The sequence below is a fragment of the Hyperolius riggenbachi genome, chromosome 9, assembly GCF_040937935.1.
Source record: "Hyperolius riggenbachi isolate aHypRig1 chromosome 9, aHypRig1.pri, whole genome shotgun sequence".
In the NCBI taxonomy this organism is placed as follows: Eukaryota; Metazoa; Chordata; class Amphibia; order Anura; family Hyperoliidae; genus Hyperolius; species Hyperolius riggenbachi.
Genome location: NC_090654.1, coordinates 145,060,434 through 145,084,515, shown reverse-complemented (window position 1 = coordinate 145,084,515; position 24,082 = coordinate 145,060,434). Strand labels below are relative to the sequence as shown.

Genomic DNA, 24,082 nt, shown 5'->3' with positions numbered 1-24,082 from the left:
AAATCGTTGGCTCTTTTGTGCGTTTTTTTCACGCTGAAAAAAACGCACCTCAACAACGCTACAGTGGAAACAGGCCCATCCACTTGTATTACATGTGCGGATCTGCATGCGTTGGACGCATGCAGATTCGCAATAGTGGAAACGAGCCCTAACAGCTGCTTCAAACTACATCATCTAGGTAGCAGTGCATAATGAGTGTGAACCAGTCCAATTAAATGCCAAACTTCTATGATTCACTCCCAAATGTTGTGACTTTTGCTGCGCTGCAATTAGATAAGGCGAGTTTGTCCTCTCAATCAGCATTACAAAAACTTGACCAACGCTGCAAAAACTTTTGTGTGTCGCTCCCACCACCAGCACCTATTGGAGACCGACTCACCAGTCAGATGGACCACCAATCACAATAGTCTTTTGCGCATTCGGGCATTCACAGGCTCCCCTCGCCTATAAGCTTTGCTCCACTTCTACTGCAGACACCATATAGCATCGGAATCCCTTGGCAGTTCCACTTTAATGTTGTACTCAAATAAAAAAATATAGTGTATCTCATAGTGCAACATTGCTTAAAAGCTTAACCACTTGCCGACCGCGCACTCATACCGCGCGTCGGCAAAGTGGCAGCTGCAGGACCAGCGATGCAGTTCTGCGTCGCCGGCTGCAGGCTAATTAATCAGGAAGCAGCCGCTCGGCTGCTTCCTGTCAATTCGTGGCGGGGGGCTCTGTGAATAGCTAAATGTAAACACAAGCGGAAATAATCCGCTTTGTTTACATTGTACGGCGCTGCTGCGCAGCAGCGCCGTAAGGCAGATCGGCGATCCCCGGCCAATCAGCGGCCGGGGATCGCCGCCATGTGACAGGGGACAGCCTGTCACTGGCTGCACAGGACGGATAGCGTCCTGTGCAGCCCAGATTGCCAGGGGGGACAGGGATGAGAGGGAGGGGGGCAATTTCGCCGCGGAGGGGGGCTTTGAGGTGCCCCCCCCGCAACACCCAGGCAGGCAGGAGCGATCAGACCCCCCCAGCACATCATTCCCCTAGTGGGGAAAAAAGGGGGGCGATCTGGTCGCTCTGCCTGCACCCTGATCTGTGCTGGGGGCTGCACAGCCCACCCAGCACAGATCAGCTAAACCAGCGCTGGTCCTTAAGGGGGGGTAAAGGGTGGGTCCTCAAGTGGTTAAAGGGAACCTAAACTGAGAAGGATATGGATTTTTCCTTTTAAAATAATACCAGTTGCCTGACTCTCCTGCTGATCCTGTGTCTCCAATACGTTTAGCCACAGCCCCTCAACAAGTGCTCTGACTGAAGTCAGACTGGATTAGCTGCATGCATGTTTCAGGTGTGATTCAGCCACTGCTGTAGTCATAGAAATCATCAGGTCTGCCAAGCAACTGGTGTTGATTAAAAGGAAACGCCCATATCCCTCTCAGTTTAGGTACCCTTTAAGATATTTATTCCAGATTCGCACTTACAATAGGAAGATGTAGGTCTGCGCTTAGTTTGTCCCGCGGACTCTCCCCCGCTCGGCCTCCCGGTATGACCCAATGGTTTCCTCAATCCCTGTCCGTATACCCCGCGCTGGCCTCACACCATTCACTTGTCAGCAGAAGAACGCTGTCAGCAGCTCGGCCCTATCTATTTTGTCACATCAACATGACTCATCAGGGGCTCGGAGCTACGGCGGCATTGTGGCATCATATATCTATCTGGGCTCTATGATGGGTCAGGGCTGGCCACTTCCCCTCCCCATACAAAACTTTATTGTACAATGCACTCCAGTGTGTTGTGAACATTTCCTGGTGCTGGAAAACCACGCTGTGCACAGTGGTAGTAATTTTGAGTGTGGAGTCGCACTTGCTTGGCTTCCATCAATTTCAGATGGTCAGGTGTGCAGATCTAATAGTCCCGGACACCATGGGACTCCAACTGTGGCAAATGAAGAGAAAGATCCGCACCACCTTCAGAAAAGCTTAGTCTGTTTTATTGGAAAAAAACATACGAATTTAAAAAGAACTTTAAGGCAGGACAGTCCACTGTTTCGGGCTCCTGCCCATCTTCATGCTGCCTAGTTCTGAAGTAACATACAAAAACACCAACATATATACAGAGAAACAACCAATCACTGAGTATATACTAATTAGAGGACCTGATGGGAAACAGCCTATTTACATATCTAGTCACACCTCCAACTCCCCCATTGGTGGATCTGAGCAAGATCCAAACATTCAAAAAATAACTGTCAATAATGGCTGAATAAAAAAATATCAAAATCAGGCATGCCTCTAAGATGTATTGGCAAGATATCAGCCAAAACGCCATGGTGGAATATGCTGAATAGCAGAAAAAAGAAAAAATCCAAAAAGTAACATTTTATTAAAGAAAACAAAACATCAAAATCCGCATGGAAATGACACATAAACGCATCAATACGATGCGACGCCATACCCGCATACGCGTATAGATGACGTAATAATGCATATCCTCTATCTAGACTACTGACGATCAAAAATACGCATCTATACCGGACGTATATACACATGAGACAAGCGCTCAAAAAATGACGCATAAACGTATAAAAAATTACGTATCAATAAAACAATCGCCTAGAAAGTGCCACATGAACGCGTCCTAACTATACGCAATCTTTGCGACTAAAAATACGCGTAAAATTAACCAAACACCAAAAAAAGCCGAAAAAATGTCAAATGCCAAAAAAAGCCAAGAAACTGCTGGAAAAATGCCAAAAAATGTCAAAAACATAAAAATGCCATATATGAAAAAATCATGCCATATATGAAAAAAATTCTCTGATCCATTTAGATTCTAACTTCAATAATCTAGACAATCTATCACCCCCTTTATTATCCTGTTTAACCCCATCGATGACACAAACCCTAAGCTGACTAACATTGTGTCCAAAGGTAGTAAAATGCTCTGAAACGGCCTGATCCATATTCTTTTTGCGAATGGTAGATTTGTGCGAGGCCAAACGATCTTTCAATCTCTGTGTCGTTTGGCCAACATAGCACTTACCACATGGGCATTTAAGCATATAAACCACCCAACGAGAATCACAAGTGTACCTATCTCGTATGGCATATCGTTTACCACTCATAGGGTGAAAAAAGGTATCACCCTTAATGAGGCTATTACAAATATGACATTGTAAACAGGGAAAAATGCCACATTGCTTTGGTTGTTTATTAATACTGATATCAGAATGAACCAATTTACTCCTAAGGGAGGGTGCTCTTTTGTAACAGAACATAGGGGGGCGATTAAATTCCTTAATATAAGGTAATGAATCCCTAAGAATATTCCAATGTCGTTTAATACAACGTTCCACTTGACTACTGACTACACTATAAGTGGAAACAAATGCAACCCTATCTTGTTTGTCTTGTCTACCAGAGCTGCTACTAATTCTGCTGCTACTAATTCTGTTTTTTCTCCCTTAGCCTCTTTTCTTGATCGAATTCTCCAACCATTTGTTTGTAGCCTGCCATCATTTATTAAAGACACTGGGGCCTTTTTGGAAGAGATCGGTAAGTTTACTGATGTTGAAGATCATTGGTTGTTGGTGACCCTGGATGTTGAGAGCCTCTACACCTCCATCCCACACGATGGGGGTGTGGAGGCTGTCGAGCATTATTTGTTCACATCGTCTGATTTTGACGACTCTCAAAGGGCTTTCCTGCTGGCGCTCTTGAATATTATTTTGAGAGAAAATTATTTTCTTTTTGATGGGTCTTTTTATCTTCAATGCAGGGGAACAGCGATGGGGTCAAGTGTGGCCCCTGTCTATGCTAACCTTTTTATGGGTCTTTATGAAGAAGCCTTTGTCTATACCAATTCTTTTTTTCAGAAATATGCCAGATGTTGGCTTCGTTACATAGACGATGTTTTTTGTCTGTGGGCGGGGCCACACTCGGCCCTAGTTGATTTTGTCAGTTACCTGCATTTGAAGTGTCCCTTCATTAAATTGACCATCAATTATCATCAGTTGATGATTTCTTATTTAGACACCATGGTTATCAAGGAAGATGGACACTTGGTGACCGATCTTTTTCGTAAAGAGACCGACAGGAATGCTATTTTACATTTCAGGAGTTTTCACCCGCAGCACATGATCCATAATATCCCTGGTGGACAGTTCCAACGGGTTGACAGAATTGTCAGCCAGGAGGGCAAACAAGACTTGAGGTTGTCCGAAATGGTGGTACGCTTTAAGCAAAGGGGATACCCTACCAAATTACTTCTTAACCAACTTGATAATAGACCAGGTGGGGGTAGGAGAAGGAGAGGCTCTGGTAGACAAGACAAACAAGATAGGGTTGCATTTGTTTCCACTTATAGTGTAGTCAGTAGTCAAGTGGAACGTTGTATTAAACGACATTGGAATATTCTTAGGGATTCATTACCTTATATTAAGGAATTTAATCGCCCCCCTATGTTCTGTTACAAAAGAGCACCCTCCCTTAGGAGTAAATTGGTTCATTCTGATATCAGTATTAATAAACAACCAAAGCAATGTGGCATTTTTCCCTGTTTACAATGTCATATTTGTAATAGCCTCATTAAGGGTGATACCTTTTTTCACCCTATGAGTGGTAAACGATATGCCATACGAGATAGGTACACTTGTGATTCTCGTTGGGTGGTTTATATGCTTAAATGCCCATGTGGTAAGTGCTATGTTGGCCAAACGACACAGAGATTGAAAGATCGTTTGGCCTCGCACAAATCTACCATTCGCAAAAAGAATATGGATCAGGCCGTTTCAGAGCATTTTACTACCTTTGGACACAATGTTAGTCAGCTTAGGGTTTGTGTCATCGATGGGGTTAAACAGGATAATAAAGGGGGTGATAGTCTAGATTATTGAAGTTAGAATCTAAATGGATCAGAGAACTTGACACTGTGAATAGTGGGTTAAATAAAGAGTATGATTTGAGACTAGATTGGTGATACTGATAGACTCATAGATATTTATAGGCCTTATTAGCTTTCTTTTATTGGATATTTTTTATTATACTACCAATCATCTGATATACCATTGGTGGAAAGTGCTGAATTGATTTTTTTCATATATGGCATGATTTTTTCATATATGGCATTTTTATGTTTTTGGCATTTTTTCAGCAGTTTCTTGGCATTTTTTTGGCATTTATTTGACATTTTTTCGGCTTTTTTTGACATTTTTTCGGCATTTTTTTGGCATTTTTCGGCATTTTTTCGGCATTTTTTGGTGTTTGGTTAATTTTACGCGTATTTTTAGTCGCAAAGATTGCGTATAGTTAGGACGCGTTCATGTGGCACTTTCTAGGCGATTGTTTTATTGATACGTAATTTTTTATACGTTTATGCGTCATTTTTTGAGCGCTTGTCTCATGTGTATATACGTCCGGTATAGATGCGTATTTTTGATCGTCAGTAGTCTAGATAGAGGATATGCATTATTACGTCATCTATACGCGTATGCGGGTATGGCGTCGCGTCGTATTGATGCGTTTATGTGTCATTTCCATGCGGATTTTGATGTTTTGTTTTCTTTAATAAAATGTTACTTTTTGGATTTTTTCTTTTTTCTGCTATTCAGCATATTCCACCATGGCGTTTTGGCTGATATCTTGCCAATACATCTTAGAGGCATGCCTGATTTTGATATTTTTTTATTCAGCCATTATTGACAGTTATTTTTTGAATGTTTGGATCTTGCTCAGATCCACCAATGGGGGAGTTGGAGGTGTGACTAGATATGTAAATAGGCTGTTTCCCATCAGGTCCTCTAATTAGTATATACTCAGTGATTGGTTGTTTCTCTGTATATATGTTGGTGTTTTTGTATGTTACTTCAGAACTAGGCAGCATGAAGATGGGCAGGAGCCCGAAACAGTGGACTGTCCTGCCTTAAAGTTCTTTTTAAATTCGTATGTTTTTTTCCAATAAAACAGACTAAGCTTTTCTGAAGGTGGTGCGGATCTTTCTCTTCATTTGCCACAGTGGTAGTAATGAAATTTAGTTAAAAGCATTTAGTACAAAAATGTTATATCTATTCCCCAGATTGGTAGAAAAGATTGACACTAAAAATATTAGAATGACGTAAAGGACACCCGAATACATTTGGTTTACTATGTCATCCCATTAGGCTTTGCAGTCAGAGAGCCTGCAGTTTACATAATGTTGCAACACATTTTGGTAAAGATATCAAAGTTTTCTAATAATCATCCATAGGTCAGAATGACATTTTAATTTCATAAGGTGATTTTTTCTTCTACTATAAAAATCCTATAATAAGAAATAGCAATGGGGCATTGTAATGGTATGTACTCTCTCCTGTGGGCAACACCGCCCCAATGTGGGGCAAGATGTTACTGCACAGCAGTTAGTATATCCATTCATTAAATAAACCATGTGGAAATCATAAGATGATTTTAACCTACCTGAAGAGTAAAAGGGTACATTATGTGATGTATCAAATTTAAGCAGCACCGCCCTATTAAAGTTAAAGTGCTGCTATACAGCAGTCCAGAAATCCATATTTATTTCCAAAGTAATAAGATGCATGTTTTTCTAAAGACATGTTTGTTAATTAGGGGCTTCTTTCCATGCAGATTCCTAAGGCACCAGGGTTCCTTATACCCTGGTTGACCACCTGGTTTATCATCGCAAAAAGTGAACAGAGGTGCCAATAGTATAAACTACACTAAAACTTTACAATTGCTAGGGAGGCGGTGGTGGACTTACCTCCCCGAAGCAGGCATGAAACTTTCAACTTTCAGAAATTGAAATTTGACATACTCCAGAAAACAAAGCTGCAACTTGTTTCACAGGAATATTCCCGCTTCCTCAAGCAATAACACAAAGGAGTATCTAACAGTAATATGTCATAATGACTGCTAGCACACCTGGTTTATCATGCCTGGATCTAGCCCTGTTCAATGAAACACTTGAGGTCAAAATATGTTAAACCCTTTAGGTGTTAATCTCTCTAGTTCATATACCCATCTGGTTTCCTTTTGGGACAATAATCTAATATAATTGCCCCCCCCCCCCTCCTCCTCCAATGATTTTGTACTTTCTCTAGTCCACAAAAATGCAGGTAGGCAGGATCTTGTTGTTTCCATCTAAAGTGGGAAGATACACTATGACCTTTTACCCCATTCTTTATATTCCGGACATGCTCTCCTATCCTAACCTGCAGTGGTCTTTTTGTATGTCCTACATATTGGATACCACATGTACACCACAGTAGGTATATAATCCCCTTGGTGTTACATGTGATGTTCTGTCTGATCTTTTTCTCTATCCCATTAGAATTGTATTTTACCTTGCAAAGCTTTGTTGTTCCCCTGGCTTCCCTACATCCCACACAAGCTCTGCATGGAAAGAAGCCCTCCTGTTGCCAAAAAGGTCCAAGTGGTATTTTAGGGGGGTCAGCACAGCTGATTTTTAAAATTTGGTGCTTTTCGATAAATGAATCTGGGCTTATGAGGAATCACATTTTTAAGTCCAGGATCCTCTATTAATACCTCCCAATGTCTGTGAACAATATGCTCCATCTTTCTATATTGTCCACTAAAATTAGTAAAAGCAAGAAGTTTTAAATCAGGATGATACCATTTATTGGCTAACTACAAATGAATAAGAAGTTAGCCAATAAATGGTATCATCCTGATTTGAAACTTCTTGCTTTTACTGATGGCTAACACGGTACAATACCCTACTGCTAAAATTAGTAAGAAATGCCAATTCCTGTTGATTATCTTGACTTTTAACATGATCTTGTAGGTATTTGGTTCTGTTACTTCTACCAACCTCCATCACGCATGTCTGTAATTCTGTATCGTCATATCCCTTTACTTTAAATCTTTAAATCTTAAATTGTGCCTGATCAACATAATCTTCCATTTTACTACAATTCCTCCTCATACGAATCATCTGTCCCTTTAGTATTCCCTTACTCCAATTGAGATTATGATTACTATTCACAGGCTGTTTCCTTAAAGAAGTTATAGTGAAGTTTCCCATATTCCTTAAAAATAGTGAGATCCAAAAAATGTTTTTTTTTTTCTATATTGTGCTCCATACCAAGACTAATATTCCAAGTGTTATCATTCAAGTTATAGAAAAATTGTTCCAGTGATGAAAGATCACCATTCCATAGGAGGAACAGGTCATCAATGTAATGTCCCCAAAATGGAAAGTGTTGCGGGTCTGCACATTGTATGACCTGTTCCTCCCACCGTGACATAAACAGATTGGCTAGGGCAGGGGCAAAACCCGCCCCCATTGCACAGCCTCTGTGTTGCAAAAAGAAATCACCCTTGTGCCAAAAATAATTTCTACCAAGTGCATATTCAAGGAGCTTCTATAGGAAATCCTGTTGACCTTCTGGGATCATGCCTGCTTGACACATGTAATAATACACTGCTTCCAGTGCCAGTTCATAGGGTATGTTCACCAACACCCACACCTCCAATCTTTTGAATCATATGTTTAGTATCTCTAATTATGTAAGGCAAAGACTGTACCAGTGATTGGAGGAACTCATTGAGGTAAATGCCCAGATGGTGTGTAACGGATCCCAACCTGCTAATGATTACTCTCCCTGGTAGATTTGCAACCATTCACCAGAAAAGAGCGTGGGGAGAACACTGGGCTCTACCCTGTCACAAGCCAAATGGTCCAAGTGTTGCCAAACTCTCATGGAGGGTAGTTATTATGCTACCCTGGAAACATCATTCAAGCTCCTATATACAGTGGTGTGAAAAACTATTTGCCCCCTTCCTGATTTCTTATTCTTTTGCATGTTTATCACACTTAAATGTTTCTGCTCATCAAAAACCGTTAACCATTAGTTAAAGATAACATAATTGAACACAAAATGCAGTTTTAAATGATGGTTTTTATTATTTAGTGAGTAAAAAAACTCAAAACCTACATGGCCCTGTGTGAAAAAGAAATTGCCCCCTGAACCTAATAACTGGTTGGGCCACCCTTAGCAGCAATAACTGCAATCAAGCGTTTGCGATAACTTGCAACTAGTCTTTTACAGCGCTCTGGAGGAATTTTGGCCCACTCATCTTTGCAGAATTGTTGTAATTCAGCTTTATTTGAGGGTTTTCTAGCATGAACTGCCTTTTTAAGGTCATGCCACAACATCTCAATAGGATTCAGGTCAGGACTTTGACTAGGCCACTCCAAAGTCTTCATTTTGTTTTTCTTCAGCCATTCAGAGGTGGATTTGCTGGTGTCTTTTGGGTCATTGTCCTGCTGCAGCACCCAAGATAGCTTCAGCTTGAGTTGACGAACAGATGGCCGGACATTCTCCTTCAGAATTTTTTGGTAGACAGTAGAATTCATGGTTCCTTCTATCACAGCAAGCCTTCCAGGTCCTGAAGCAGCAAAACAACCCCAGACCATCACACTACCACCACCATATTTTACTGTTGGTATGATGTTCTTTTGCTGAAATGCTGTTACTTCTACCAAAGATTTAACAGGACACGCACCTTCCAAAAAGTTCAACTTTTGTCTCGGCGGTCCACAAAGTATTTTCCCACAAGTCTTGGCAATCATTGAGATGTTTTTTTAGCAAAATTGAGACTAGCCTTAATGTTCTTTTTGCTTAAAAGTGGTTTGCGCCTTGGATATCTGCCATGCAGGCCGTTTTTGCCCAGTCTCTTTCTATGGTGGAGTTGTGAACACTGACCTTAATTGAGGCAAGTGAGGCCTGCAGTTCTTTAGATGTTGTCCTAGGGTCTTTTGTGGCCTCTCGGATGAGTTTTCTCTGCGCTCTTGGGGTAATTTTGGTCGGCCACCCACTTCTGGGAAGGTTCATCACTGTTCCATGTGTTTGCCATTTGTGGATAATGGCTCTCACTGTGGTTCGCTGGAGTCCCAAAGCTTTAGAAATGGCTTTATATCCTTTACCAGACTGATAGATCTCAATTACAGTACTTTTGTTCTCATTTGTTCCTGAATTTCTTTGGATCTTGGCATGATGTCTAGCTTTTGAGGTGCTTTTGGTCTACTTCTCCGTGTCAGATAGCTCCTATTTAAGTGATTTCTTGATTGAAACAGGTGTGGCAGTAATCAGGCCTGGGGGTGACTGCAGAAATTGAACTCAGGTGCAGGGGCGAGCCTGGGGTGCCTGGCACCTGGGTGCAAGATTTTCTCTGGCGGCCATGGGAGTGGTTAAATTTACCGCGCCCAACCACATAACCACACCAGTGTCCTGCCTAATCACACCCACACCTTCCACCTCTTTCCGCATGCATGTGATACCCCATTCCTACCCCTCTTCCATGGGCTTGCTCCTGGCTGGCTTTGGCTTCCTGCGAGTCTGCTAGTCTCTGGACTGACTCAGGCTGAGAGGCTCTGCGAGTGCGACGCAGTCACACACTGCGTATTTATGGCTGCCTGCGGCCACCCTACTCTCGCTGTCGTAGGCTCCTCCCCCCGCCAAGCCCAAGCGTGAGGTGGGCTGCCTGTATCTTTCCCGTTGCGCCGCGCAGCCTGCCAGTGTTGCCAACCTTTCACGTTATTTTTTTACTGACAAATACCTAAAAATTTACTGACAAAAGATTATTTTTACTGACAAAATTTCCCCACTAAATGCACATAAGAGACAGCTTTTCCCCATGTAAATGCACATAACAAGAGACAGCTTTTCCCCATGTAAATGCACATAAGAGACCGCTTTTCACCAGCAAATGCACATAACAAGAGACCGCTTTTCACCAGCAAATGCACATAACAAGAGCACAATAAGGGTATAAGAGGCGCCCTGGTGTAATAAAAGCATCTAAAAACAGTTTAAAAACGGGAAATAAATTTGAGGTGGCTTACCTCAGTGACGAAAAAATCTTTGTATTTTACAAAGGTTTTTATTAGTAGCACAGGCAACGCGTTTCGCGGGTCAGAGCCCGCTTCCTCAGGCCAATAACAGTGCCAAACTAAATGACAGATTCAGCAAAGGAGGCTCCCTTTGCTGAATCTGTCATTTAGTTTGGCACTGTTATTGGCCTGAGGAAGCGGGCTCTGACCCGCGAAACGCGTTGCCTGTGCTACTAATAAAAACCTTTGTAAAATACAAAGATTTTTTCGTCACTGAGGTAAGCCACCTCAAATTTATTTCCCGTTTTTAAACTGTTTTTAGATGCTTTTATTACACCAGGGCGCCTCTTATACCCTTATTGTGCAATCATACCCCCTTACCTCACCCGTCTGAGGGGTGGGTACAGACCACACGTGGCTTCGACCACGGCGGATATCTGTCCCCTTTCTTTTACCAAGGAGAGCGACCGCATCCAGGTCCCTAGGGACCACCCCGAGTGGAGTCGGGTTTGTTGTCTCCACCTGCTTCCTGTGGTCGGTTGCCCCTCTGCAACCCACCTTTGTGAGTAGTGTCTTACTTTTATTACGTTCAATTGTTTTTGACATACTACACTATTGGGCTCCCACTTTTGTCTCCTGTATCTTTTCACTAGAGGGTGTTATTGACACCCACATCCCACTACACATAACAAGAGACCGCTTTTCACCAGCAAATGCACATAACAAGAGACCGCTTTTCACCAGCAAATGCACATAAGACAGCTTTTCACCAGCAAATGCACATAAGAAGACAGCTTTTCGCCAGCAAATGCACATAAGACAGATTTTCACCAGTAAATGCACATAATGACAAACAGACAGTGTCCCCAGAATATATAGCCAGGGATATATGTCCCCAGGATAGGTAGCCAGGGGGTATATGCGCCCAGGATAGGTAGCCAGGCGGTATATGCGCCCAGGATAGGTAGCCAGGGGGTATACGCGCCCAGGATAGGTAGCCAGGGGGTATATGCGCCCAGGATAGGTAGCCAGGGGGTATGTGCGCCCAGGATAGGTAGCCAGGGGGTATGTGCGCCCAGGATAGGTAGCCAGGGGGTATGTGCGCCCAGGATAGGTAGCCAGGGGGTATGTGCGCCCAGGATAGGTAGCCAGGGGGTATCTGCGCCCAGGATAGGTAGCCAGGTGGTATCTGCGCCCAGGATAGGTAGCCAGGGGGTATGTGCACCCAGGATAGGTAGCCATGTGGTATCTGTGCCCAGGATAGGTAGCCAAGTGGTATCTGTGCCCAGGATAGGTAGCCAGGTGGTATCTGTGCCCAGGATAGGTAGCCAGGGGGTATGTGTGCCCAGGATAGGTAGCCAGGCGCCGCTCCCTCCTCCGCTCCCCCCTCACCTTTCAGCAGCCCTTAGTCAGACCTCAATCAGCGGGCGACCCGACCAGGAAAAGGGCGCCGGACGCACCCGCTCTATATGCGGAAGTGATGTCACTTCCGCATATCAGTGCGGCGTGCTAGGTCCTAGCGCCCGCCCGCCTGATCGAGGTCTGACGCGGCGGCTAGAGGGAGGGAGCTTGAGGCGGCGGCGGCAGCGGCCACAGGGGGAGAGCGGGGCCGGGCGAGCGGGGCCGGGCGGCGCCTCTCAGAGGCAGGCGCCTGGGTGCCTTGCACCCGCAGCACCCGCCCAGGCTCGGCCCTGCTCAGGTGTGATAAACCACAGTTAAGTTATTTTTTTTACCAAGGGGGGCAATCACTTTTTCACACAGGGCCATGCAGGTTTTGAGTTTTTTTTTCCTCACTAAATAATAAAAACCATCATTTAAAACTGCATTTTGTGTTCAATTATGTTATCTTTGACTAATAGTTAACGGTTTTTGATGAGCAGAAACATTTAAGTGTGACAAACATGCAAAAGAATAAGAAATCAGGAAGGGGGCAAATAGTTTTTCACACCACTGTAGAGTCTATCTCAGTCCACTCAGACTGTCCCAGATTGACCCTTCCCACCCCCTCTATGTTTTAGGGGGTGCCGTGGGACGGGTTCTCTTTGGCATACTTGGTGGACGTGCCCTGTAGCTGTCACATACTGGCAAACAGTTTGGGATAAGGTTCAGTCTGTAACTCAGCTCACTTTGCCCTTCAGTCCATACACGGTTCTTCTTAGCGAAAAGCCAGAAAGTGTTCAGTATCCACAACACCGGGTGATACAGCGTATAGTAGGTCTAGCCCATTTGGCTGCTTCCTGGAGACAGCCTTGTCTCTCTCCCTCTAGTCTATACCCTGGTTACTGAGACTATGGTCTTTGAAAATTTTCTTAGCCAAGGTTGAAGACATGATGCTTAACTTCCAGAGAACGTGGGCACTGTCGATCACGTACCTGAACAATGTGGGCCTAGGGCCCACTCTCCTGTCCTAGTTGATATTTGATGATTTATACATGCTTCCCTCTCCACCCTTGCACACCTTCTAGCAGTCCTGATGATCTAAGCAGCTCTTTATCTCTCACTGTTTTTTTTAAATATTTTTTTGTTATCTAAGGTTAATATAGATACATTTGACCTTTTCATTTCTTTAATTTTTGTTCTTTCCTTCTGTTTTTTTTTTCATATCTCTCTTGTCTACAATTGTCTTGCTACAATTCTACTCCTTAGTACCGTTGAAATTATCTTACATATTGTAAATACTAACAGAGAATCCCCTGAGGGAGCATCTAAAGATATGTCTGTTTCTACTTTGTTTATTCTCTATAAAAATCTATTGAAACTAAAAAAAAATCACCAGACTCTTCAGGTTATTGTACCTCCAACTCCTCTATTTTTAATATATAATACAATAATAATAATTATATATTTTCCATGTTGACTGAAAAAAAATAACCTAAAAGGCATTTCATCTGTGCCAAAGCTTAGCAATTTGAAAGCTATATTATTGGTGCTTGCTTTTGGTAACACAACAAAGCTTCTTGCCAGTAAGCTGACACACTACCATGTTGACCAGCCTGTCATTGGCAACTTGAATAAGGAGAGTAGTAAAATTTGGGTTTGAAATGTATAGCTAAGCCTGTCATTGTAGCTTTTTTATTTTGTTTATTAACAAAAAAAACTGAAAACTTTCATCAACCTTAAAATTTAAAAAGACAACAAAAATCTGTAACATTTCATTTATTATTTATTATCAAGAGGCTATAAAGTAATAACACATAAAAACCAGGAACTGTACAGTTTTAGAGATCAAAAATACAAGCCACATCCTTTGCTCATTCTAAAATAGGGTTGAGGGAGATGAGTTTCGTGAGAGGCAAAACTGTCTTGGCGTGGGACCCTACCTTACCATGCTTATGATGTAGTTCCTGTCCAATCCTCTCCTTGGCACCTGGTTTAGGCGCTAGAGCAGAATTTTTAAAAACTTTAGTTGGGCAGTGTCTAGATGTACAATTGCCTACAGGATCATGTCTATGGGAAAAAGAATGGAAGGCCTGGCTGCACCACACATCCTGACCTATTATAGAAGTATTCATCTATCTAGGCAATAGATCGGAAGATAAATGATCAAGGCAAATTCTGGTGTAAAATGGAAATTAGGTATGTGGATATTGAGGCTATATTCTCATGGAAAGGAGATTCCATTAATAAAATAGCCAAATTAGTTAGCCATCCCCTGACATATCCTACACTTAGGATACTTACTACAGGGTGGCTAATAAGATATTCTTATTAGTACAACCTCATTTTACTTCTCACCCTGTCTCTAAACCTGAATCTAAATCTCACCCTCTTTGGTCTCTTTGCCTCCTCCTTGCTGCTGGAGCCATTTCACAAACCGTGGACCCTCTCCACCAGCTCACTCCTCCTCACTCCCCCCCCCACTAACCATACTAACAGCAAACCAGTTCCCCATCCCAACTTTCATAACCTCATTAATATTCCTCCTCTCCGCCCTCCTCCCCCTCCTATCTCTGCTGCCCTTTGGAATGCCCACTCAGTCTGTAACAAACTGCCCTTTATACATGATCTTTTAACGCCTTCACTTTCCTTTGGGTCACTGAAACTTGTCTGACTCCTTGTAACAACGTCTCACCTGCCGCCCTCTTTTATGGGAGGTTCCGCTTTAGTCACACTCCTAGAAGTGGGAATAAACGTGGTGGTGTGGGCATTCTCCTCTCAGATAAATGCTCCTTCAAGCCTATTCCTTCTCTCTCTCTCTCTCTCTCCCTCTCCCTCTCCCTCTCCCTCTCCCTCTCCCTCTCCCTCTCCCTCTCTCTCTCTCTCTCTCTCTCTCTCTCTCTCTCTCTCTCTCTCTCTCTCTCTCTCTCTCTCTCTCTCTCTCTCTCTCTCTCTCTCTCTCTCTCTCTCTCTCTCTCTCTCTCTCTCTCTCTCTCTCTCTCTCTCTCTCTCTCTCTCTCTCCCTCTCTCTCCCATCCGTTGAAGTGCAGTCCAACTATACTCTCCCTCTAACCTCCAAATTGCAATTATCTACCGCCCTCCTGGGCCTGCTTCTGTTTTATTGGATCACTTCTTTGCATGGCTCCTCCAGTTCCTGTCCTCCGAAATCCCTACCATTATCATGGGTGATTTTAACCACTTGAGCACCAGAGCAATTTTCACTTTCCATTCATTCGTCTAGAACTTTATCATTACTTATCACAATGAAATGAACTATATCTTGTTTTTTCACCACCAATTAGGCTTTCTTTAGGTGGGACATTATGCCAAGAATTATTTTATTCTACATCTGTTTTAATGGGAAAATAGGAAAAATGTGGGGAAAAATCCTTATTTTTCAGTTTTCGGATATTATAGTTTTTAAATAATGCATGCTACTGTAATTAAAATCCATGAAATGTATTTGCCCATTTGTCCCGGTTATTACACCGTTTTAAATTATGTCCCTATCGCAATGTTTGGCGCCAATATTGTATTTGGAAATAAAGGTGCATTTTTTTCAGTTTTGCGTCCATCCCTAATTACAAGCCCATAGTTTATAAAGTAACAGTGTTATACCCTCTTGACATAAATACTTAAAGAGTTCAGTCCCTAAGGTAACCATTTATGTATTTTTTTTATTGTAATTTTTTGTTCTTATTATTACAAAAAAAAAAATTGGAGTGTGGGAGGTAATGAGTTAATTTATAATGTAAAACTAGGTATTTATATATGAAAAATGTTTTTGGATGTAGTTTTACTATTTAGCCACAAGATGGCCACAGTAATTTTTTGTTCATGTGATCTGTAAGCGTAGGAAGTACGCTTACAGGAAGTTCAGTGAGGCTGGGAAACTTTTTTTTTTTTTTTGTTCACAATGATTGCACAGCTTCTCATAGAAGCAGCCGATCATTGCTGGGGAACTTAGATCAACGAACGGGAACTGTTTTTCCCGTTCATTGATCTCCGGGCGAGCTGGCGGCGGCGCGCGGGAGCGCGCGCACAAGCGGGCGGAAGTGCGGACATCGGCGGTAGCGGCGGGGCGGTACGTGTTTCTACGCCCCTGGTGGGCAAGTGGTTAATATTCCTGTTGATACCAATAATTCTGTCACTACCAAACTTCTGTCACTCACCACCTCCTATGGCTTGTCTCAGTGGTTCACTGCTCCAACTCACACTGATGGCCATACTCTCGACCTCATATTCTCTTGTCTCTGTTCTATCACTGACTTGCTCTAATGCTCCACTCCCGCTTTCTTATCATAACTTACTAAACTCTTCTCTCTCATCCTCTTTTCCTGCTACACTGGCACAAGCACGCTCTCATATACGCAGAAACTATCGCAACCTTGACATGCAATCTGTCTCAGATGCCCTTCTACAGTACCTCTCCTCACATCATTTTTAACAGACCCAGACTCGGCAACTACACACTACCACATCTCAATCACACAAGTCATGGATGCCGTTGCACCTCTTACCTATGTGTGCCCCCATCGTGTCACCTGCCAACCCTGGCTGACCAAAGATACTAAACAGTTGAAAAGGTGCTTTAGAGCAGCGGAACGGTGTTGGAGAAAAACCAACACAAATGAGGATTTCACATTACTTCATACAAAAAGAAAAAGGCCATATTCATCCTTCCTGATCTGTCAGCAGCATTTGATACTGTGGACCACACCTTACTCCTACAGATACTTTCATCTATAGGTATAAAGGGCCTCGCTCTCTCCTGGATAACTTCCTATATTTCTGAAAGGTCTTTCACAGTCTCTTACTTGGATCAGATCTCAGCTCTCTATCCTTTATCTGTGGGGGTACCTCAAGCCTCGGTCCTCTCCTCTTTTCCATCTACATGCATGGTCTTGGCAATTTACGGTAATCAACTCATTTAGGTTTCAGTACCAACTATGTGCAGATTATACACAACTGTACCTCTCTGCCCCAGATCTTAAAGAGACTCTGTAACATCGAAAACATCCCCTGGGGGGTACTCACCTCGGGTGGGGGAAGCCTCGGGATCCTAATGAGGCTTCCCACGCCGTCCTCTGTCCCACAGGGGTCTCGCTGCAGCCCTCTGAACAGCCGGCGGCAGACCCGACTGTCAGTTTAATATTTACCTTTCCAGGCTCCAGCGGGGGCGCTGTAGCTGATTTCAGCTCCGAAGTAGGCGGAAATACCCAATCTCAGTCAGGTCCGCTCTACTGCGCAGGCGCCGGAAACTTGCGCCTGCGCAGTAGAGCAGACCCGACGGCGATCGGGTATTTCCGCCTACTTCGGAGCCGGCAGCCACCAGAGCGCCTGCGCAGGAGCCGGGAAGGTAAATATTTACGTCGCCGCTGTACGGAGGGCTGCAGTGAGACCCCCGAGGGACGGAGGACGGCGTGGGAAGCCTCATTAGGATCCTAAAGGCTTCCCCCACCCGAGGTGAGTACCCCCCAGGGGTCGGTTTCACGTTACAGATCCTCTTTAACCCCCCTGGCGATAATCCCGAGCTGAGCTCAGGCTGCATATTAGGAGCTTAGAGCGATAAACCTGAGCTCAGCTCGGGCTGCCCCAACCGACACTCCTGTGATTTTCCTGTGTCCGCGCTTGCCAGCGGGACCCAGGCCTCTCTCACCGACTGTCAGGATCCCCGTTACCTCTTTGATCTTCTGCATCTTCGGGGGATCCCAGCGGCCAATCAGGATAGCTGAGCAACGGTGCCGCGTAACGTTGGGGAGCGGCGTGATGTCATGAGGGAGGAGAGGGAATTTAAAAAATGAAATTTAAAGCTGATTGGCCCAATTATGCATTGTATTGGATACAAGTGAGTTTGTATCCAATGCAATGTGGCCATTTGGTTCCTGGCTGCATCTGAGCTAAGTTGCTTGTGTGCTCTGCTGTCTGATTACTCTTCTGCCTACCTGTTACCGATTTTTTTTTTTTTTTTTTTTTTTTTTTTTTTTTTTTGCCTGGATTTTGACTATTCTCTCTCCTTGCTGCCTGCACTGATTTTTGCCTGGACTTTGATTTACTGTTGCTGATTTTTGCCTGGATTTTGACTACTTTCTGCTTGCTGCCTTTACTGACCTCTGCCTGGATTTCGACTACTCTCTGCCTGCTGCCTGCACCGACCTCTGCCTGCCTGTCATCTGCTATGGTGTCAGCCTCCAGAAGGCATCTCACTCCGGAAGTGCTGGTGGAGTTTGAGGACAGCGATCCTGATCTGCATTCACTGGCGGACTTGAGTGACAGCGATGCACCTGGAGATCTGTCATCTGACCCAGGTAGCGTCAGCGACAGTGACTCTATCACCACTGAGGTCAGTAATGTCTGCATTTGGTGCCCCATAGACCTTACTCAGGCTCCACCACAGCCCCCACGTTTCCCTTTTATTGGGGAGCCTGGCGTAAAGGTAGACTGTGAACATAACCACCTGGCCTACCTGCAGCTCTTCTTCACTGACACTGTTATTGAAAAAATAGTGGAGGAGACTAACCGCTATGCCACCCAACAACTGGCTTCTCCACAAGTGCGCTTTTCCAGGAGCAGGACATGGGAGCCGGTCACCAAAACAGGACAGTTGGCTGTTGTTGGGCCTAATTATTCTTCAGGGAGTGGTGGGGAACCCCCTGCAGAAATGGTATTGGTGACCTGCGTTTCATGGAACGTTCGGGGTCTTAACTCCAAATTTAAACGGTCCCTGGTCTTTGATTTTCTTAAAAAATATCACACTCATATATGTATTCTTCAGGAAACTCACCTTATTGGTAGAACAATCATGGCTTTAAAAAAACCATGGGTTGAACACTATTTTCACTCTACGTACTCCACCCACTCAAGGGGAGTTAGTATATTATTCCATAAATCCCTGCACATTGTGATACAACAGGTCAAACTGGATAACTTCGGTAGATATACACTGGTTCAAGCGACTATTTTTGGTATACAGTTTATTATCGTAGGCCTATACCTTCCTCCTGCTGGTAATACTGAACTCCTCAACGAACTAATTGCTTTAATCTCACAGCTCCCACCGGCAAAACTTATATGGGCAGGAGACTTTAATTTAGCGCCTAACCCTACTAAAGATAGACTCAAAGCCACTGGGCCAGAACGATTCAACCTAAGTGATTGGGCGGAAACACACGCATTAGTAGACACCTGGAGATGGAAATACCCAAATGAACTAAAATACACCTGCTCCTCTGCTACACATAGGACTCTTTCCCGCATAGATCTCATATATACATCAAATGATATACTACCTATGATAAATAAAGTAGATATACTACCCAGTGGTATATCAGACCACGCTCCAATGTTAATTACAATTACTATTCGAGAAGTACTAACATCCAGATCTTGGAGATTATCTAGGTTCTGGATCATAGAACCAACAGTTGATTCCGCAGTTACTAAGGCGCTGCAAAATTACTGGACAGACAATGAGAGGACGGCCTCCTCAGATGTGGTTTGGGATGCACAAAAAGCATGTATCAGGGGGTATTATATAGCTGAAATCTCAAATGCTCGGAGACAAGCAAATATTGTACTGGAGAACGCTGAGCAGCAGGCCACTCAAGCTGAAACCACATATACTACCACTAAAACTGCACAAGCCTATAAGGATTGGCAGGCACTACTCAATAGAGTGGAGCTTTTGCGAGTGGACTGCTGCAGGCGGGCTCTACTGGCTAAATCTCAAACTATATTCGCTAAGGGAGATAAAAACGATAAATTGTTGGCCTGGCTCCTCAGGGATACGAGGTCAAACACTGCAATTCCCGGTATCAGGTCTGAGGATGGCTGTCTGCATGAGGATCAATGTGCTATCGAACAGATCTTTCTGCAATACTATACAAACCTGTACTCATCTAAAGCAGACTACTCCCCCTCACAATTAGACACATTTTTACATAATATCACATTTCCTACTCTTAATGAGGAACAAACAAAAGCTCTCGACGCACCCCTTACCCTGGATAAGATCACAGACGCTATCGCAGACATGCAATGTGGAAAGTCCCCAGGCTTAGACGGATACCCATCAGAATATTATAAGCACTACCACCTTATGCTTGCCCCCAAATTGCTAGCTGCTCAGAAGGCGGCGTTTGATAGTGATACGCCCCCTGCCTCTTGGTCGGAGGCATTAATCACTTTAATTTTAAAGCCAGGCAAAGACCCTACCCTGTGCACCTCTTATAGACCTATTTCACTTATCAATGTTGATGCAAAAATAATAGCGAAAGCTCTAGCTACCAGACTTAATAAATGTATTCTCACTCTAATTCACCAAGACCAAACAGGGTTTATGCCAGGAAAAGGAACTGACATTAACCTCAGGAGGTTACACACTAATCTAGTCACTAGACATGACAGGGTTCTGGCCTCATTAGACAATGAGAAAGCCTTCGACTCGGTGGAGTGGGGATACCTATGGAAAGTGATGGGCAAGTTTGGTATAGGTAATAACTTTATAAAAATGGTACAACTACTATAAAAAAAACCCACGGCCAGACTACGTATTAACAACAAAACGTCACAACCCTTTCCGCTTCTACGGGGTACTAGGCAGGGGTGTCCCCTCTCGCCGAGTCTGTTTGCTATGGCTATTGAGCCGCTGGCCATACTGCTTCGAAGCTCATCCGGATTTGAGGGGTTAAAATTGGGAAGGCTAGAGGAAAAATATGCCGACGACATATTACTATACCTTGCAGACTCAGGGCCTTCTCTCTCTGCAGCTTTTAACATAATAGACCACTTTAGCCGATGGTCAGGATTAAAAATAAATAAAACTAAGTCTATCCTCTTTCCTTTAGATAATAATGCCCCTGGGGGGAATCTCGTTAGTTCGGGTCTACAATGGGTAAATAAATTTACGTACCTGGGGATAGTGATACAGAAAGATACTAAGTCATTCCTAGTAAATAATTTTCTCCCTATCATACAAAAGATTAAAGATAAATGCAACACCTGGCAGGATCTACCCTTAACATTAATTGGTAGAGTCAACGCGATCAAAATGATGCTACTACCTAAATGTACCTATATATTCCGTAATTCTCCAGTCTGGATCCCCAGAACTTGAAGGATTTTGGGCACAGGTAGAAAAAACCATCGGGAGGGTCTTGGATTTTCCATTTAAACTTGACATAAAAATGGCAATGCTGGGAATCTTTGCTAAAAATACTTACAATAAATATAAGCAAGCCATGATCTTTACACTCTGCCACATAGCTAGGAAAATAATTCTGATACACTGGAATCAGCCAGTCACACCCTCTAAGACTGAATGGATGTCTACCGTTAATCATATGCTACCTCTGTGCAAAATGACATACAAAAGCAGAAACTGCCCTAACAAGTTCGACAATATATGGTCCAGATGGTGCGATAAGCACTGCAGAAGTTTACAGGTAGACATTTGAATAATTATGCTCGCAACTGTACATAAACACGTTATATATGTCTCCTCGTGGGAATGTGAAACCCCTCCATATAACTAGCTTAATAAATTACTAATCCCCTGGTGTTGACTGTAATGCATTTAAGGATACTTTTGGTATCCGATATCGGGTACAGCTATATGTGACACTTCATTAATTGAACTCTGTTACTACTACTCTATCCTGCTGAACAATGTATTATAAACAACAGAGTTCAACATCTCTCTTTCTCTTCTTCCTCTCTTATTTCTTCTACTCTTTTCACTTTCTTCCTCCCTACTTCTCCCCTATGTCCTTTGGGGATCTGGACCTACTATAACTTACTGTTTGGGTTATATGTTGGATAGTTGTAATAAAAGTTATGTTGTATTGATGTATTGAACAAAAAATCAATAAAAATTTATCTGTTAAAAAAAAGAAATGGTATTGGACTACTAATAACATTATTGCAACCCTTTATTCGGAACGGTGATGTCCAAATATCGGTTTAGCCTGATTATGAAGTTTTTGCACTTCGCCAACGACGACACCTTTGAGGAGTCCACCCACCCTGTGCCAAAACTGAAAAAAAATTGGGAGGTGTGTCAGCTCGTTGAGAACTTCCAGAGCACTTATGTACCACAGAGGGACATAAGTGTGGACGACAGTCTGATTGCCTATAAGGGTGGCTGAGTTGGGTACAGTACATAGTTGGGTACAGTACATAGCATCTAAGCGTGCCCGGCATACCTGTATACCGGCAAAGGCACCAAGTTCAACCACTACTAGTGGTGTCATCCACTTTTTCTGTCTCTGGTTGAGCCTTTACTGAACAAAGGCTATTGTGTCACCACTAACCATTTTTACAGCTCCCCTGAACTGTTTGAGTTCCTCATACAAAATAGGACTGATGCCTACGGCACCATTAGGTCTAACAGGTGGGAAATGCCATCAGCATTTGCCAAGCAGAAGCTGAAAACTGGGGACATAGTTGCTTGGCAAAAGGGAAAAATGCTGGCTCTCCACTGGTGCGACAAAAAGGATGTTTGTGTCCTAAGCACAGTGCATGACACCTCGACTGTCACCACCAGGACAAGAGGAGGTAAAGAGATGCAAAAGCCTCAGTTCGTGGTGGACTACAACAGCACCATGGGTGGTGTGGTCAGAGCCGACCAGGCGATAACTTTTTATCCTGCAGTAAGGAAGCAGCAAAAAAGTATTATAAAAAGATCTTCCGCCATGTCCTGTAGCAAAGCTTATGGAACATCTATATCCTTTACAAGCAGTAAAGTGACAGGCCACTAACACACACTGACTTCATCTGGAAGATGTGTGAGTGCATCTGCCTCAAATACCAGACTGCAGCAGATGCCAGAGTTGGGCATCATGCCTCCTACACTGTGAACCACGAGCCCCTCACTGGCATCACTTCATGGAGTACATTCCACCCACTCCCCCAAAAAATACACCAACCAGGACATGTGGTGTTTACTGCTCAAAGACTGACGAGAAGGGGAAAAAAGTCAGAAAGGAATCGCAATTCTACTGCCCTGATTGTGATGTTGGACTCTGTGCCGTTCCCTGCTTAAAAGTCTACCGTACGCGGGTGGTGTATTAGGTGTATACATGTACATACTATATAATCTGCTGCCTTTATTTGTACAGTTTTGCTATTTTTTCAATTTAATGATAAATTTAATTTTTTCAACAATTTTTTGTTCTCGTCTTTAACCTATTTTGGTTTCTGGACGTAGAAACTACGTCCAGAAACCATGTGCGCTACCGCGCGCCCCCGCGGCCGATCGCGCGCGTGCACGCGCACTCCCGGCCGCGAATTCGGTAGTCAGGGAATCAATATATCGGGCTATGAAGCCCGATCACTGATTCCTCTCCCCGCTGAAAAAGCGACAGCTTCTCTCGGAAGCTGCGCCTTTTCTGGCCGTTCCCTTCCTGATGCGCCACTCTAAGCGTGTGTTACGCTTAGAGTGACGTCATGTAAACAAACTCATGGCCGCCATCTTGTGGCCAAAAAGTAATACTACACCTGAAAATGAAAATAAATAAAAATCAACACAACATTATAAATCTATTGTTTACCCCCCACCCTCCCCAAACTACCCAAATAAAATGTTTACTATAAATAAAAAAAACCATTACAATAAAAAAAAAAATGTAAATATTTACCTAAGGGTCTAAACTTTTTAAATATCAATGTAAAGATGAAATATTTCTATATTTTTTTTATTTTAAACTTGTTAATAGTGATAGATGCAAAATGGAAAAAATGCACCTTTATTTCCAAATAAAATATTGTCGCCATACATTGTGATAGGGACATAATTTTAACGGTGTAATAACCGGGACATATGGGCATATACAATACGTGAGTTTTAATTATGGAGGCATGTATTATT

The 24,082-nt window shown here is 43.3% G+C and overlaps 1 protein-coding gene across 1 annotated transcript in view; it reads left to right on the top strand.

The window, feature by feature from the left end:
- Positions 1-24,082, top strand: part of PRUNE1 (prune exopolyphosphatase 1) — a 213,323-nt gene that overhangs the window by 90,055 nt on the left and 99,186 nt on the right. The gene's annotated exons all lie outside the window — the stretch shown is intronic.